The sequence below is a fragment of the Pseudochaenichthys georgianus genome, chromosome 12 (assembly GCF_902827115.2).
Source record: "Pseudochaenichthys georgianus chromosome 12, fPseGeo1.2, whole genome shotgun sequence".
Taxonomy (NCBI): domain Eukaryota; kingdom Metazoa; phylum Chordata; class Actinopteri; order Perciformes; family Channichthyidae; genus Pseudochaenichthys; species Pseudochaenichthys georgianus.
In genome coordinates, this window is record NC_047514.1 from 2499297 (window position 1) to 2518740 (window position 19444).

The window sequence follows — 19444 nt, forward strand, 5'->3', positions numbered from 1 at the left end:
TAGTGCATACGCATGGGTTAGAGTTTGCGTGGAGCACCGCATGTTTTCCCGTCAAGTTAGTATTTTATAAATCGCAAACATTGCGTAAAAAACTGGCGTACACCATTTTTTGAGCGTATATCCCTTTATAAATGAGGCCCAGAGCTGGAGGTGAGGCCAGACAGTGTGTTCTCTGATCTAGTGTGTGTGGATCTAAAAGTTCCCTGGTTATACTTGGCTTGTTCATTTACCCATTACAATCTCCAAAGGCTCGATGTTCAACAAGCCCCAAATCCCTAGTAATAAGTAACCCGGTTCATGTAAACATGAGAAATCATATTGAGTTATGTTCAGCCAATACATCCAGGGCATATAAATCGAATCCATATTTTAATGTTCAGGGAAAACATGAAGCATACTTCTCAGGCTGCACCGCTTGCCAAAATGGGGCTTTTAAACGTCAGAATGCTTTTTTTATGGAAAACAAGCAAATAACTGGCGATGAGCTTTTTCTCTAAAAGCCTAAAACGAATATCTCAACCCTGGGGGATTTAAACGTTCACATTTGCTGCATTTCCCAAGTTAGTCATGCATCCAGTCATGTTGACGGTCATATTTGTTACCTTTTTGTTTTACTTTTAGCATTCCCAATGTCAAGCTAAATGTGGAAAAACTCTTGAATAATAGATCAGATTTCCCCACCGCACCCGTCTAAAGACCCTTTTATTTTATTTAGTCTCTTTATAGTCATCAATGAAGACATTTCTATAGTTTGTTTAAAAAAAATGTGTATCTGTCCTCTGTGTGATTATTGTAAACAAAAAGGTTATTATATATTTCCTTCTGCATTAAAAAGATAAAGAAGCGTGCAAAGCGACACTTAAGGGTTGTTCAGAGGAGTTGTTTTCCTCACATCATTTTTTCAAATTGTACAGGCAGAATGGATGTACACACCGTTGCCACTTTATTACGTACAATTAACTTAAAATATGCAGGAGCCAAGCAATGAATCCTCCTATCAGAGTTTATATTGTTCACTTGTGATTAGGGCTGCACGATATATCCTGTCGTGACGATAATAACATTGTTAGTGCCAGCGGATCTGCCCTTTCGGCAAGCAATGTGGACAAGTTCATCTTTCTTTAAAAAAACATGAAAATACAATGACAAACTAGTCCTAATGTCACACTGGCTGCTTAGGTGCTAGTACAGTACAGTTCAAATACAGATGATTTCAGTTCATCGAAATGCTGCACCTTAATGTTTATTTTATTTTGTATTTATTTGAGTGAATATTCAGTTTAATAATAATTAAAAACCCAAAACTAATAGTTTATGTTTTGTGAGTACTAGTATAGTAAAGTTCAAATACAGATTATTTCAGTTCATCGAAATGCTGCACCTTAATGTTTATTTTATTATATTTTGCATTTATTTGAGTGAATATTCACAGTTTAATAATGTTTAAAAAAACCCAAAAAATATTTAATGTTTTGTGATAATTGTTTCTGCTGTACCGAAAACGTACCGAACCGAACCGTGGCCTAAAAACCGAGGTACGTACCGAACCGAAATGTTTGTGAACCGTTACACCCCTACTGGATTCATTGCAGATTAAACTGCATTATGTTCAACTAGGCATGCATTATACAGTGTCTTTTAGTGTAGAACTAATATCATAAAGTTATAGCAACTAATAGGAAACTTGGATCACAGGTTTGCTTCAATCAGGTTATGGAGGAAAGGTTTTCCCTGGTGTCTGCTAAACCTCCCGCCTCAAGAACAAAAGCATAAAACAGAGACATTAAAAATGTACGAGCCGTCACACACAATAGCAGAGTGGGAACCAACAGAGAATAAGAGGAACATGTAGAAAGACGACAGAATTAACAACAAAAAGAGATGACTTGAGCTTACACAGCATTAGCATCAGCTGATGGCATGGCATAATGTGTCTCATTGTAATATAAGCGCAATAAACGGGACTAATTTCTACTTTCTACGACCATACTATAACTTTATAAAGCTATATCACTTGTTATTGAGTATTGATACCTTTAAAGAATCCCCTTTTTTTTAAAACCACAATTAAAATGCATCTGATCTAATTGACTGAGCCCAAGGATTCTGCACACTAGTCCTCTCATAATGGATACTGAACATGTGTTGTGGTGTTGCTTTTGCAATCAACAGGTTCGATGCTACTCTGACCAGCGACATCTATCAGTTCCAACACTGGATCAGTCTCTTCCTTAGAGAAGAATGAAACCACCCGACAAGCCCCGAGTGTCATTTCCAGTTCTAGCAGATTTATAACACGCTGTGCATTTAGTCTGAAAAACTAAGCAAAAAGACAAAGGACAAAAGATTGTGTCGAGTCCAACAGCTGGTGTTTGGCAATGACATTTGACTCCATTATGAGATGGGAATGTAAACTTTCTGGCTTTATTGTAGAACTGATCCGATGTAAAAGGGACTGGATGGACATATCGTTTGTTTCTTTATAATGAAAACTGTTGAAACTGTTGGGATATAAAACTAGATGCCTTGCAGCCAACAAATGTTTTTGAATATGCGTTTTGCTCGGGTCATAAGATGTGTTACACTGTAGCTTATGTGCATATGATAGGGCGATTTGAAATCATGCGATTATCTTTTCTTCTTGTGTGTCAGTCATCCACACCGATCAGAAGTGCTGTGCTCCACATGTACCAGCCATTGTTAACCAATCAGAAGTGGCCCATGATAGAAGGTGATAGACAGATTGGTCCAATCACCTGCCAAGTATTTTTGAAAGTGCCTGCCCTTTCCAAATGGCTTCCAATGGCGCTTTCCTAGATGGCTTGGTGAAACAAACCGTCTGAGTCAGGTTAGTAATGCTCCATCACATGTGTTACATCTATTACAGGGTGAATCTTAAACTGAAGCGTGACTTTAAAGCAACCCAACGGAAGTGTCATGTAAGTTGGGTCGCTTAAAAACAAATATCGCAAATCGAATCGCAATAGCCGCCAGAAAAATCGCAATTAGATTTCCCCAAATCGTGCAGCCTGAGCATATGACATTAAAACCTTTGAATTCAATCTTAGAAATTCAATCTGATGTTTCCTAAAGCTTGAAAACCCCAAAGTAAAATGCCAATACTCGACAGACACCCTTTAATTAAGACACAATGTCGTCCGTATTTCCGAGTAAAGTAAACATTGGTTTTCCAAGAAAAATGTATATATTAAAAGGTCAGCAAACATTTGTCCGAGACCTTTGTCTCCGACGGTTGTGGCCTTCAAATCATCTTGAACAGGTCAGACATCTAATCTGTTTTCCATCTGATCTGCGGTCTCCGCTGAGGTCATTTGCTGTCGTTAACCAATTTATTCTCCAGAACAATCGATAACGGTTAACATGGATGAGGATTGACCCTTTGATTATCCAATGTGTGCATTCTTCCGTCAGGTTACTCCTAAGATTGTCTGAAACCTTTTTAGCATTTCAGGCCCACTTAACAAAGCAGCGAGGCGCATCTGAGATGGCACAGCAGGAAGATCAATAGAGTGAACCTAATCAGCAGCTGGCTGGCTTGCTGTGTACAAAAACTGCAATTACTACTCTTACTTCAGGCTATTCTTGTACTTGGAAAACCAACTTCTGCATGAGCAAACAGACACGGTTCATCCACACTGTCCAGCATGGATAAGTGGTTTTAAAGAAGGACCAGAGAAACCGACGACGACATTCATCCCGTGGCTTCTGGACTCACAACCAGATCAGACCATTACACACTATGTATCCATCTGTTGATGCAACCATAGCTTCCACGACCCCTCTCTTATCCCCCAGCAGGAGGTGAGCTTACACCTGTAGAGTTAGCACACACAGCTGGATCCAAAAAGGTCAACATGGATGAAGAAAACTATGTGGAAATGACGGATGAGAAGGTCAACCTCTAAGGATCAGAGTTCAGCAATTCACTTGAATGGTATTTCATCTTATTATAATCTCCGAGTTGTTTCAGCTAAACGCCAACATCAGCACTCTCACTTTAAACAATTCTATAAATATGTATATCACCTGAAATGCGAAATCCTTTTAGACACATGCTGATCCAGACTTGTATGGTGCATCAGATTATTAAATAATAAATGGCTAACTCATGTTGCTTTTATCTCCATTCCAAACAACCGCACATAAGGACCAGTGACTGAACAGATGGTGTTTACAGTACTGCACCAAAAACCGGTGACATCTCCATCCAAACCGATATGTTCTGCTGTTCTCCGTCTGCGGTCGCGTTCACACGTCTGATCCAGTTCACGGCGCACCCAGGTCATTAAAGCATTTCCCTTTCCTTCACAGCCGCACGGAAAGTGACGGTTTTTACCATTTCGTGGAGGCGTGTGGCGCAGTGGATAGTGCGTTGGTGTTGGGATCAGGGGGGCACAGGTTCGAACCCCACTGCACTCAGCATGTCGTTGTGTCCCTGGGCAAGACACTTCACCCCAAATTGCTACATAGTATTGGGCATGTAAGTCGCTTTGGATAAAAGCGTCTAACAAGTAACATGTAATGTAATCTAATGTAATGGTTTCTTCGCAATACAGAAGAATTATTCCATCTCCAAAAATCTACCGATACAACAGAAAACCCAAAGAAGAATCGGTTCCGTTTCATTGATTGATTGATTGATTTCCGAGGAGTGCAGGATAAGCCCCAAAAACTAGGATGCCAAAAGGAGACATCACACATCTTCAAGTGTCTTCTTGTCCTGAGAGAAGTAAACTAACCCCTTTCAATTGCAGCACTTAAATTAGACCAAATCCGACCACATGAAACTCAAGATAATCAGAGCAGAACACTGTCAGAATTCAAACTAATGTGCAGCTGCAACCTGCAGGTCTCATGACTTCAATAGTCATGACGTGTTTAGTTAAACTATTTACAGCTAAGATCACGTACAGGACACACTGTTGAAAAACACAACAACCAGGCTGTGTGCGGCAAAGCTGTGATGTAGAGGCTTTGGTGATTCTATGATTGTTCAGCAAGCCTTTGAGTCTATTTTCGCTGATATAGCCTTTCAGGAAATAAGGGACAGCAGCTGTGTTCAAGTTATTCCCACTTACATTGACTTAACATGATCAGCGAGATGTAGTGGTTGTACAAGAAAGGATTAACTGCTTTATTGGTCTTTTTGAAACACAAATACAGGAAGCTAACTTGTGGTTGGAGAGATTAGTTAGATGGTAGTGCTCTTCTTCCTCTAACACACTATCTTCAGCTGCATACATTACCCAAACAAGCGAAGAGGGATGGAAGAATCTATTAAATTAGTCTCGGAGCTTAGTGGATCATTGGTGTTTGGCCAAAATGGAACAAAACAGGAATGGGTTTTCCAACAATAACCCTAAAGTACGAAGTTCAGAACCTCGTAGTGGTGCAGAAACAAGTCCCAACACCCAGACATTCGCTTTTTTAACATGTTTCTGGTCAGAAGCCTGAGATGGGTCTGTAGTTAATATAAGCCTAAGAGAAAAGTGCAAAGCTTCTACTGTACGAGTAATACATTGGCAGTTAAGTGACTAAATTACACTTCCAACGTTTTCACGGCAAAATCAAGTCTGCCTTAGCTCAGCTGTGGATGACACGAAGCCATTATAAAGTTTGTCTATAGACAACAGTGAGACCTTTTACATCTGCCCATTACATTTATCTCCCAATAACATTAAAACTGTGTTAATGTGGCAATTAGGCTGCTGAACAAAGTGTTTAAGTATCATAAATGTGTGTTTGCCACACAATTTATTTCAAATTCAACATTCCAGGGGGAACATCTCATTGCTTTTAGTCACGAGCCTCTTGTGATGCTTCCTTCTAGGTTAGCCCTTCACAAGCTGTCACCACTGCAGCACTCAGACCAGCCATTTGAGATACGATATGGTGTTGGAGTTGGGCCATGACATCACAACAGGATTGTTTCATGTTTCAATGCAGATACATTTTTATAAAAAAAGTGCTTAATCATCGCCAGAGCAGCCAATGGGTTCCAATGTCCCTATTGGCCAATGCGTTCCACCTCGTTTGCCCTTTACAGTACATGTGCTATTATGCAGCCAAAATCAGCTCAAATGTGATTGGTTAATACTACGAGGACTACATACGGACACCAAAAAGCTTCCGATACCAAGTTCTTGTCCCACCTTCAACAGGTTCTGAATGTATATGCAAATATGTTTAAAAAACTAAACTAGCTGAAATGATTGCACGGGTGAAATAGGTGGCAATAATGGAGCGAGTATGCAGACTACCAAGGACCTAAAACTGGCTTATTGGAATACAGTTTTTAATAAATTAACACTTTACTCCGCTCTTCAATGAACAACCAAACTATCAGTTCTGTTTCACAGCACATGTCTTCTTAATGCGACTCTTCTCCATACATTATATTCAGTTATTCTGTTCTTTTTCTCAAGTGTCCTCGGTTTCATTGCCTATTGAGTTGGAGGTCATGTGATCAGCCAGCTGACTGAATGTGTGTCATTCGCCCCAGGACAGTAAAGCACACGGCATCATTACAAGCTGGGTCGTAAAAATACAATGATCTCCACTTTTAACTTCTTTACCATTGAAAGTGGGTGTACTGTTAAGAGGCTAATCTTGTGTTAGATGTGTGTGCTTGAGTCCTATACTACTATACTCAAGCACTTATTTCGTAGAAGCAATAACAGCCAGTGTCAAGTAGCAACCCTCGTGTTACATAGAAATGGTGATATAAGTCTACGCTATTCATTATGCTGTTTCATTACAAACGTCTCATCCAATGAACCCCCATGTGGGTTCAATGCCTGGGGCAGAGACATTGATCTAATTTCTCCACAGGAGCAATACTGCTTCCTTGGAGCAAAGGTTTCAAAGTGAAATCTCTAAAGCCTCCCAAAATAGTAATGTTGGTCAAATTGAGCTCCTTTCCTTTAATAACTTTTGAATGTCCTCTTCACAAGCCTTTAAACACGTATTTGAAACACATGTATGTATTGTCCGCCATCTTGTTTTATCTCGGTATTGGAGCCAAATGATATACTGACAGGAAATGGAAATCAATTTAACCTTTGACACCCGTTACAGGTACTGGCTCATCCGGTCATTAATCTGGTCCTGAAGACAGATCGTATAGCCCTGGTGTGTTCAGAAGTGTGAAAGATAATTAAACCAGTGACTCACAATGTCAGAGCAGACTGGGCTCTGGTTTCAGACAGAGGGTGAAAAGAGGTGCTGCAGCACAGGAAGTATGAGACAAATAAAGAGATTTGTTTAAGCATGGAAACATGGAGACACAAAATACAAATATGAACCTTAAACTGACCACAATGTCCTCTTTATTCTCTGTGTTTATCAAAACTATAATATAAAATGTTGTTTTTTAGCAAAAGTGGCTCAACATCAACATTTTAAACCATTTGCACCGTTTTAAATGAATACTCGGAAATGCAAAGGAGGTATTAACATAAATTATACCACATACTTGAAAATGTGTTCAGTAGTCATTACATTTTACAATAGGCTTTTCAGTTGCTTCTTTCAAATTATTATTATTACCACTTATTTGTGTTCAATGAGATATAGACATGCTGCGGATGCGAAGCTGGCGATGGAAATTATATACACACCACAACATCTGAAAACCCATTTAGACGTAGAACGATTATAGAAAGCATGTCATAAATAATGGGAAATAAGATGGAAACCAAACGCACACTATAATCAAATATAAATAGGTTTAATGTGATGAAAAATAATTTAAAACATATAGTAAAACCCACTGAATATGAATAATACAAATTTGCGTAAAGCACATACACATTAATTAATTAATATTGCACTAAAACACTTAATAAAAAAAAAGAAGTATATTCTTAGTTTTCCTCTCAGTGGTAGAGATTTGAATATCTAACCCAAAAACTCTAAAAGGATTTCACATTAAGTGCACTCACCACCAATCAAATGATTACATTTAGTCTCTCTGGTCTTCTTTTTGAATACATGTTTACTTATGCTTCTTGTTACTATGATCAGGTTAATGTTTATGTAACCTGCTGCATACTTGATTATATTTTCCAACATATCATGGTATTAAGGCACCGGTTGGTAAAACTAGACACTGTCTAAATGATATATCACTTGTATATAGACTCGTATGGCACTACTTCTATTCTATTTTATTGTATTTACTTGCACTATTTGATCTGTTTTATAGTGTTGCACTGTTGGAGGAGCCTGGGCCCTCATGACATGTATGACAATAAAAGCCTTGAATCTTGAAAAAAGTCTTCATCACGCACAGACACACATGTCACTGTCCTCCACTATGAATAGACAGAGGGGGGTTTTACACTTCCAATATGTCACATGCCTAACTTTAAAACAGACACTGAGAGGAGGGCGGTGTTAGTTTAATAGATGACTTGACTTCACATAAGCGATAAAAAAAACATGTCAGCTATTATTTCAGCTTTGTTGTTTGACACGGAAACTAAAGCGATATAAGTGATGAATACAACGTACAGCATTTGTGCTGAAAAATAAAAACTGTTGACTTCATCAGACCTTATTATTGAGAAAGGAAGCCTATACGGAGACAAAAAAACCTGTTCTCCTGGTACGGCATTTTAAAAGCGATAACATCAAGAAGGTTTTTCTTCCACTTAAGTGCCATAAAGTAAGGCCAAGTGCAAGATGTGTCATGTTTCAGTGTTTAAAGGTCCCATGTGTCATGGCCATTTCTACTGATCATAGTTCCATTGTTGAGGTCTACTAGAATAGATTTATATCGTGCAATTTTCCAAACTCACATTGGTTTCTCAAACATCTCTGTATAGTATGTGTATTCACTCTCTGTCCTAAACGGCTTGTTGGAGCTCCTCCCCCTCCCTGTGAGCCCAGTGTGCTCTGATTGGTCGGGACGTTGCGAGGCTTGCTGCTCAGTGAGCTGGCTTACTGGTGTGGTTTCCGGGTCGGCGATACAGCGAGGCAGCGCGAAACTCAAAATGTACGCTAAAGGTCCCCACCCCTCCTGGTGTGGGAGGGGCTCCGCTGATTGGTCCGTTTTGCGGTTCCCGGAAGAAACAAATGGAAAAGAGAAATCTCCAACGAGGCGTTCTGGGGCAGCAGACAGGTCTTTTCTGTGTTAGAGTTGTACTCGCTACAGGGTGTACTTTGAGGGTTTGTGACTCTGCAGACCGTCTGCATGCAGAAAAACCTTCATAACTCACAAGGGGACGGGGGGTAACCAGAAAAGCATGACATGGGACCTTTAAATACCCACGGGTGTTTCTTGTACTTGAAACAAACGCACTCAAGTCATTTTATTTTCAAAATGGCATCTACATTTTCATCATTACGCATGCATGCCGGAGTCAAATATTTACCTCAGAATCTACTAAATCATGAAAGAAGAAGTGCTTCTGTTTGAAGAGCAGAAGAACAGACATTTTAATTAGTGTTTTCGAACATTTTACAGGCTTTAAAATGGCTCTAGTTTTCCTCTGAAGTCAAACCAGTTTTAAGATAATTTCTCATTTACACAGAGGGTCCTATATCAGAATGTCAGACTTTGTGACCAGTTCAAAAGACAAACTATAAAAAACGTGTTCATTGAAATTAAAGTTTCCCCCGTTTGATAATTAAATACGTTAAAACAAATCAAAGAAACCGGCCCTTACAAGAGTAGAAATACAGCTGTTCATTAACTGGTTCCTGAGTTTAACAGCAAACTTGTGTTAATGTTGTGTCTGGTCAAATAATAGTCAGCCCAAAAACAAAGCAGCCTGGAATTGTACTTTTAAATATTAATGGCAAGAAAGCTTATTTGGGATTGTATCAGAATAATGTCCGTGTTCATTTTAATTAAACATTACCAGTGCAGCGGTCTGCCTTAACAATGGATGTGCAAAGCATAGATACGCCACTAAGCTTTGGCTATACAGCAATACTGTTAGATTAGTAGGTTTTGGAGGTGTCGTGAGATTTGCTGACCAAAAAAAAAAAACAGGAAAAAATCCCATTTATGGCTACTGTCAAGTTGAAAACCACTGCATTTTCATTTTCATTGCCACACCAGAAGCTAAGTATGTAGTAACTGGGCTACTTAATGAAATGATGGAGCTGGCAAGCTAACTGCTAACATGCTAGCCATCCCTGAATGTGCCAGTGCTAGTCAGTCATGCTACCCATCAAATGCTCTCTTTTAACAGGGTAGCTAGCTTGGTCGCTAAAGAAACATTACAGTTAAAGGTGGGGTAGGTAAGTTTGAGAAACCGGCTCGAGATCGCTAGAATTTGAAAATACACAACCGGAGAAAATCTGCCACTTCCTTATTGAGCCCCTCCTCCAACACACACGAACGCGCACATGACCAATGAGGGCACGAGATAAGTTTGTGCCCCGATGGAAGGCTGACAGGCAGGCAGGCCATCCAGTCCGTTTAGCCGGGCCGGTTGTACTTTTTACAGTATTACGGCTTCTACAGATGACGTTTTTTTATGGATTTTTTGTCAAAGCACTTCAGATATTCATTGCTATCGGGATGTTAAGAGCGTTCCATGGAATATAACAAAAAGTGTATCTCGAGCCGGTTTATGAAACTTACCTACCCCACCTTTAATTCGTGAAGGGTTTTCGAGAGAAGTTAATAATCGATTGACTCCTGGCCCCTCCATTTTGATAACTTAAACCAAACAGGTTTATGCTAATCAAACATTTGCTTAAAAGCTAAACTCAAAGACTCAAATAAGCCAAGTGTAATACAGTAAGAGCTCAAATTACGTCTTTTCATGTACTTCTCAGGGAGAATTTAGATTTAAAAGTGGGTTACGGTCATGTCTTGTGATAACTATTCCTGTACAGTAAGTAACTGCTCGCTCTTGGTTTCAGAAACCGCATTAAAAAGCAGCTGATTTCAGTGGGTAATTGCTTGATCGTCAGTGCAGTTAGGATTACTAGGCCTTTTAACCGTCTGCAGACGTTGCTACCGTGTAAGTGTGAGCCGGACATTTTAAAGTCCATGATGTGGAACATTGTCTTTTGCTTCATCTCTATGAAGGCAAGGTGTTTGTATGGCTCCCATAATCTTTGAATCAATCAGTCCTAATTGTTCCTTTGTCTAAGTCTCAGTAGAGCTTCCATTTAAAAAATAAATGGTCTTACAATTCAACGTAATGTATTTTCGTAAAACACAAATTCTATCAACAATATTATAAAGTGTGCCGTGTAAAAGGTTGTCCCCGTGTGTAAAGGCTAAAAATCATCTTTAACCCTTTTAATAATAATTTCAATAATAAAAAATGGATAGCGCCTTTCAAGAGACCCAAGGACGCTTTACAACGGGAAACAACATAATAATAGTCACACAGATACACGGCCTTTTCAAAGGCTTACAAACCGTCTCTATTCTGTATGTCTTGCAATAAATGATGAATGATTTAATGAATATTTGGTAAACCCTCTTCTCATATTAACCGACACGAGGAACAGTTTCCAAAATATATACATAAACAGACAACAAGTCAAACGTTTTTTTTGATAACACCAAGTGGACAAAAGTCATCCCTTAGTGAAACAAGTTTAAGTAGAAGCCTCCCGTTTAATTTATCACACATATAATGAGACGGAGAAAATTAATGAGCAGCTTACAAGCTTCCAGAGAGCAGGCAGGCAGGATGATGCAGCCGAGCGCAACAACGCAGCAACAGTTACAACTTGTAGAAAAAGGGTGTGATCACATGCTACAGCTACAGCAGCCTAAACACACTTGTTTTGCATATCCATCTGCACACAAACCCTTCTTCCGAGTCGCCGTGCCGCGTGTCACATGCCTACAAAAGTCCGCTTTGAATTTGACGAGCGTCGGAGCTCCTTACCTCTCAGTGGCTCCTCAGCGGATTCAACAGAGTGTATCCTGAGGGAGATACGAGCTATCCGGAGCAGCTGACCAGCAGCCCTGCATCTACACCCGACCGACTGACCGACTGACCGACTGACTGACTGACTGGGAAGCTTGATGACTGGATGACTGACTCTCCTTCAGCTGGAGGCAGAGAGGCAGAGAGCCACTCCCCTCACTCAGCAGCTGACTCGCTGCCTGCCTGGCTGGAGGGGTAAATGGATCACTAGTTTAATGGCTCTGCGTTGCCGACTGTCTCGCTGGTTAACCGAATGAATTCCTGCCTGAACAACTGAATGAGAGACTGACCAACATGGACCAATAACTCACTGAATAACCATCTTAAAAACTCCCGATCAGACCAGCTCATCACAGACCGTCAAACAAACTGAAAACCTGCATAAAGGGCCTTTACAAACAGGGGCTGGCTACTTATTTATTCATTATTCGAGAGCTATTTTGTTTCTTCAAACTGGTGTCTTTACACAAAATGTGAATATTACAAAGTGAAAAAGTAATATATTTTGTCTCCAAGTGAAGACGATTGTTCTCGGAATATCCCAACACAAATGAAGCCATCAACTAATTACAGCGGACACATTTGAAACGTACACTGTACAGTAAATAGACTATGGAACATACCAGATTCACCCCTTACATTCTTACCTTTTACAATAACCGTTTAGCCTAACCCAGACTAAGATATACTTGTTCTTGATTCAAACATTCAAAGGCTTTATAGTCATATGCACCCTGCTGCAGTGTAGTTGGCAAAGAACACCCTAAATCCAAAGCTCCTCCTACAGTGAAACATGTACCCCAAAGACCTACAGATAATTAAGTAAAATAGTGCAATTGACACAATGGTGAAAGTAAAATGCAAAGCCACTTGATATGGCAAACAAAAACTTAGGCTATGCAACAATTTCCCTTAAAAAGAGACTTAAAACAATGCTCTCGATACAATTCACATCACTGCCGGAATTCATCGTTTTGATGTGAAATTATTATTTATTATGAGTAACTTACTCTCTGGCCTGATAACCAACTAACTATCCCAATTTAAACCAGTGTAGTTAACTGGTGTCCTTACCATCTGAGCAGCTGATTTAGAGTCTCTCTTCTTCTCTCGCTGCTTCTCACCTCGTCCTTCTCCGGTATATTCTGCTTCTCTCCATCTCTCTCACTGCTCCTCTGTGTAATGAGAGGGTGTGGCAGAGCTACAGTTAGCTAGCTCTGGACACACACACACAACTGCACACAACACCGCACACTTCCTCTACCAGCATGACCTGAGGCTTCTCTGCACTTACTACCTGATAAGGGTGCGTGTTTGTGTGTGCAGCAGTAAAACAGGAAGAAGATGGTAAAACCAGGATAAAGGATAAAAGACAGGTACGGTCTTACATATAGGTTTCCGATCGAATGCAATGGAAGTCCATATGGGAAACGGTCAGTATGGATGCTTTGATTAAAGAAAATACAGGAGCAATGTACGCCTCGTGTTGAATCAGCATCAATGTTGACTTTTAATATATGTCCGCAATTCATCAAAAAGTAGTGAATGTATTCTTTTTGATCAAAGCCATGACCTATTTCCTAACCATCACCAAGTACATTTTCATGTGTTGTTATTTTGTGGATTGTTCTAATCTTAATTATAACCACGCATGTAAAACTGCGAGTGTAATCTTAGAGAAAGTTAATGAGAATGCAGTTTGGTTGGATTACTATTTTGAAGGAGCCAGGGCTCGTCTACTACAGTACATGTAAGATAATATATTCTAAACCTCAATAAGGATTGTAAAAAACTAAAACAAATATTAGTCATAAATCGATGGCCAGAACTGCAGGTTTTCAAATTGAGTATAATTCAAATGAGAGAAATGTTGTATCTCCTGGACGATATGACTTGTATTAAGTTAATAGTTAAAAAAATGTATGGTTAGTATTAAAGGTTACGTGAAGATTGAGTTCCATTACTAGTCCACTGTTGCAATACAATTACTGTATATTATGTTGCTTGTATGTAAATACTCTGTCCTCTCACATCTCGGCAGGCTCGTCAGTCCCCTCCTGCTCCCTGGCTAAATGACGCACTGCGTGCTAATAGAACCGTCCTTAGGGCAGCAGAGCGGAAATGGTGGAAATCCAAACACCGTGACGACCTCCTAACCTATCAGGCTCTCCTCTCCTCTTTCTCTGCTTCCATCTCTCAGACAAAAAGCACTTTCTTTCAAGATAAGATCCAATCTTCCTATTCCAATCCTAAAAAACTATTTTCCATCTTCTCCACCCTCTTGGACCCCCCCAAAGCCCCTTCCCCCTCCTCCCTTCTGTCAAGCGACTTTGTTAACCACTTTGAAAAAAAGGTTTACGACATTCGCTCTTCTTTTTCTGACTCACCCCTACTCACCGCCGGATCACCTGAGCCACCTTCAACCGGCACACTAACCTCCTTTTCCCCTCTCTCTCCAAGTGAGGTTCTTACCCTCATTACCTCTGCCCGCCCCACCACCTATCCTCTGGACCCTATCCCTTCAAACCTCCTTCAGACTATCGCTCCTGATATTCTACCGTTTCTCACCCATTTCATCAACACTTCTCTAACTTCTGGTCACTTTCCAAACAGTCTCAAGGAGGCGAGAGTAAACCCTCTCCTGAAGAAACCCACTCTCAACCCGTCTGATGTTATAAACTACAGGCCTGTCTCTCTCCTCCCATTCCTGTCTAAAACACTTGAACGCGCTGTCTTTAAACAACTCTCCCGTTATCTCCATCAGAACAACCTTCTGGATCCGCACCAGTCTGGTTTCAAGGCAGGTCACTCCACAGAAACTGCTCTCATTGCTGTCACTGAGGAACTGCACACTGCTAAAGCAGCCTCCCTCTCCTCTGTCCTCATCCTGTTGGACCTGTCTGCTGCATTCGACACGGTGAACCATCAGATCCTCCTTCGCACCCTCCAAGAACTTGGAGTTTCAGGCTCTGCACTTTCCCTCCTCACCTCATACCTCAAAGACCGCACCTACAGGGTTACTTGGAGAGGGTCTGAGTCCGACCCTTGTCAATTAACTACAGGGGTCCCTCAGGGCTCTGTTCTTGGTCCTCTCCTCTTCTCCCTGTACACAAACTCGCTCGGATCTGTCATTAGCCCGCATGGTTTTTCATACCACTGCTACGCTGACGACACCCAATTAATTCTGTCCTTTCCCCGCTCAGAGACCCAGGTCGTCGCACGCATCTCTGCTTGTTTAGCTGACATCTCTCAGTGGATGTCCGCTCATCATCTCAAGCTCAACCTTGACAAAACTGAAGTGCTTTTCCTTCCGGGAAAAGATTGTCCCTCTCTTGACCTAACTATCAACATCGGCCCCTCTGTTGTTTCCCCGACCCAGACTGCAAGGAATCTGGGTGTTATCCTAGATAACAACCTGTCGTTTACTGCAAACATCGCTGCTACAACCCGCTGCTGCAGATACACGCTTTTCAACATCAGGAAGATACGCCCACAGCTGACCCAGAAAGCGACGCAGGTTCTGGTCCAGGCTCTCGTCACCTCACGCCTAGACTACTGCAACTCCCTCCTGGCTGGTCTACCTGCATGTGCCATCCGACCTCTGCAGCTCATCCAGAATGCAGCGGCTCGTCTGGTCTTCAACCTTCCAAAATGTTCCCACACCACGCCGCTCCTCCGCTCCCTCCACTGGCTTCCGGTAACTGCTAGAATCCACTTCAAGACACTGGTACTTGCGTACCATGCTGCGAATGGATCTGGCCCTTCCTACATCCAGGACATGGTTAAACCGTACACCCCAGCACGTGCTCTACGTTCTGCATCAGCCAAACGGCTCGTTGCACCCTCGCTGCGAGGGGGACCCAAGTTCCCATCAGCAAAAACACGTGGGTTTGCTATCCTGGCTCCAAAATGGTGGAATGAGCTCCCCATTGAAATCAGGACCGCAGAAAGCTTACACACCTTCCGGCGCAGACTGAAAACTCATCTCTTTCGACTCCACTTCGAGCGATAGAATGACTAACAAAGAACTGCTAACAAAGCACTTATATACTAATAAAGGACTGGCTTAGCCAGTTGAGCAGCACTTGAAACGATTGGCTCTTTGAAACCTGATGTTCTTATATGATTCTGTTTTCCTCAAGGTTGTGTCTTCCTGGTCGAATGTACTTATTGTAAGTCGCTTTGGATAAAAGCGTCAGCTAAATGCAATGTAATGTAATGTAATGTAAATCTAGTTTTCCACAACCAATGAGAATATTGCTACTCCTAGAACAGATCTGCCCGGCTACAATTAGTGTTATTTGCTCCCCTCGGCTCTGAGCAACATCGTAGCATCGGTGAGTCTCTCGCTGGCCATCCGCCATGACAGCTTCATTAGAAACGTCCATCACCCAAATTGACAATAACAGGAGGAGACACCACAGAGCAGAAAGGGTGAAGGGATACAGGCGGAGGATATTTCCTCTTCCATACTCCTCCTCTCCTCCCTTAACACAAGGAGACACTTCAGTTCAACTGAGATTTACTAGCTTTAAACCGATATTTAAACGAGTTGCTGTACCACATATGGTTTGGTTCATTTGGACCCAACCAAGAAAGAAAAGAAAATACAATAATGCCTTTTAGTTTTGCTTCACTTTGATTTACTTACAAATAAACCAATATGGCTGATAAGTGACTATTTTCGTGTCAAATTGTAGACCCTAGATTAGGAAAAACTTTGCGGCCCATTCACCCATACTCACCATAACCATTTTAGGGTCAATGTCTTATCTTTAACCGTTTTGCGAGGGTTTCACACAGTTTTTGTTACTCATTTACTTCACTTATTTCATTGGGCACATGTAAGAGTGGCACAGCGAGCATTTTTCTTAAATGATTGTGTTTTAGAAGTTTGCTGATGTACAGCAGTGCCCACTGGCTGAGCTTGTTAGTTATCTAATGTAGCTGCCGAGCTAACTGCTAACTGGCTAACCAGTCGGGCATGCTGGTCGTGCTCGTTAATCACAATAACTCTCCAATGTTCTTCTTATTGTGGCTGCGAGGGAGTGCGGTCGTCTTTCAACCAGAAGGTTGTGGGTTCGATCCCAGCCCGTGCAGTCAACATGTCGATGTATCCTTGGGCAAGATACTTAACCCTGAGTTGCTCCCGATGGCCAACGGTGTGTGAATGTGTATGCATGTTAGTGCATGTCCTAACATACACTGCTCTGTGTGAATGGGTGAACGACATGTAGTCTGTAAAGCGCTTTGAGGGGTCTTAAAGACTGGATAAAGCGCTATATAAGTACAGTCCATTTACCATTTATTTTTATTGGGCCATTTACTCCTTAATTGCATCATTAAAGCTTAAATCATTAAAGCTCCCAGCAACTTGAGAAAAACTATTCCTTCTGTACCAGTAATACAACTCGAAAAGTGTGTCCGTGTGTCCTAATAGTAAAACTAACAAACATCTGTGTGGCTTTAAGTTTAAGAAAAACATGAAAAATATGTTTAACATATATAAAATGTCTCTCTGCATGCACGTATTAGATGGTGAAAGAGATGTTAAAAGCATGTGTTAATTAGCAGATATGGCTGAAAAGCATAAATTGATTTTTGTATATCTCTGCTGTCCCTTTTAAGCTGGTTTGGAGTCTACATGTGTCCGAGCAGTGAGGCATCATGCAGCTCATGTTGGTGACCTTTAAATGCCACCTTTCCAAAACACTGACACCATGACAAAACAACATCTATCACCTGCTGCAAGGACACACTGACAGCAGGAGACACTATTCTGCTACACCAGAAACTATTCCTTTCCCTATGAGCCTTCTTTTCTTTAAGATGATAGAAGGCTTTATCTGGGAGTCATAAAGACAAATTCTCCCAATATCCATCATTTTCCATCTCGCCATGGTTACATTTTGATTTCATACCATGTCCCGTGTCAACTTCTGGCACAGATGGTATCTGCCTTCACACCATGTTGACATCCAGTTGGGTGCACTAAGCTAACTTCAACTATTAAAGATTGTTACATTTATACAATCATTTAATCAAGAAAGCAAACATATATTCCACAGAAACTCGCCCCGACTTTTACGTCCGCTACGTCGCCTACGCCGCCCGCCTACGAACACACCACAAAGACTTCAGTCGACGAGTGGCAATAACTGTCCTTACCAGCAGGCAGCGGTAATGTGTGTTCGTCATTCAAAAAGAGGCAACAGTGATTTCTTTGGCCGATTCGGCCGCGGGAGGTGTTAAAATGTGCCGTAAAGCAACGACGGTGCGGGACACACCAACCTGAGTATGGCACCGCGACTGCCCGACATGGCCTCTGACTCCCAAAATCGGGTGGGTGTGTCAGAGCCTTTAGGGCCCAAACGAATTGAAAACAATAAATACCATGCCTCATTTGATCCACCTAATGTACTGCTCTCATGGTGCACGTCAGGCATCAGACTCTACAGAACTGCCTGTGAGGTCGCTGGTCAACACGTTTGTATAAAACAGATTCACTAACAACCTTTGTTTTAACAGTTTGATCTAAATATTTCAGTTCCTGGTAGAAAACTATAAAGTTTAAGTTGTTGATATGATTGATAAGTTTGATTAGGCTTAAAACGTCTTCTATGTAGTGAGTCGATTGCCGGTCATTTTTACATGATCTATTGTCATTCGAGCAATCCTTGACATTCTTACCAAGCACAAAGATCCTCTACAAACAAAACAATCCTTTTATTATTACTATTATTAACGTGTAATGTTGTTTTTGCTTGCCCGTAGTCACTGAAAGCAAAAGGTTTGAAACAGCATTCCCTCAAACAGCAGTAGACTAGTCTGTCTGTCACTGAGCGACGGTTGTTGGTGTCAACATGGCGACGTCAGCAGGACCGTGACATCGCTCCATGTCATGGAGTCTTTAATAATGTTCCACATGATTTGTATAATAGGCAAAGCACTGAGGGCAGGCAGAAACATAACGGGCCAGTGGAAACCATGGATCTACTGAGACAACAACCTCTCACACCACGGAGTTTGAATATTTCCCCCTCTACGCTAAAGTCCCTTTAGAGACATACTGTGTCTTTGTGCTTCTTTCCACTAAATCAGCACCAACAGCAGCACTCGACTCGGCTCAGAGAGCTGCAGAGAGATGCTTTGAAACATTTACAATCCCTCAATCACATTGGGCTGAATGTGAAAAGGGCAACAAGGTCCAAACCAATCTGCTCAGACTTTGACATTAAGCATTAACGTGCTGCGAGTCGGGGACAGCCATTCGCCAATTCCTGCAGTGAACCAGAGAGAAGTGCTTAAAAATTTAACGTGGTGATATATTGCAAGGGTCTCACCGGTACGGAACAAGACACACAACCGACACAGAGATGGAAATGAGTTCACGGAGAGAACAAAGACACACACACACAGCTCGCATCACTTTCACAGGGTCCACTGGTTATACAACAGTCATCGCTGCCATGCAATTCAGAACAGAATCAGGTGGGAATCGTCTGTCTGTGTGT

At 41.3% G+C, this 19444-nt stretch overlaps 1 protein-coding gene across 3 annotated transcripts in view; it reads right to left on the bottom strand.

Moving 5' to 3' along the window:
- rab27b (RAB27B, member RAS oncogene family) overlaps nucleotides 1-19444 on the bottom strand; it is a 77074-nt gene that overhangs the window by 20596 nt on the left and 37034 nt on the right. The window contains exon 2 of one of the 3 annotated variants that reach the window (XM_071204936.1): nucleotides 13005-13105. The exons of 1 other annotated variant lie outside the window; for it this stretch is intronic. The gene's annotated coding sequence lies outside the window, so the exon portion shown is untranslated. Of the gene's footprint in view, nucleotides 1-11888; nucleotides 12018-13004; nucleotides 13106-19444 lie in introns of those variants that run through there. One more of the 3 variants, XM_034096318.2, reaches the window with a different exon arrangement.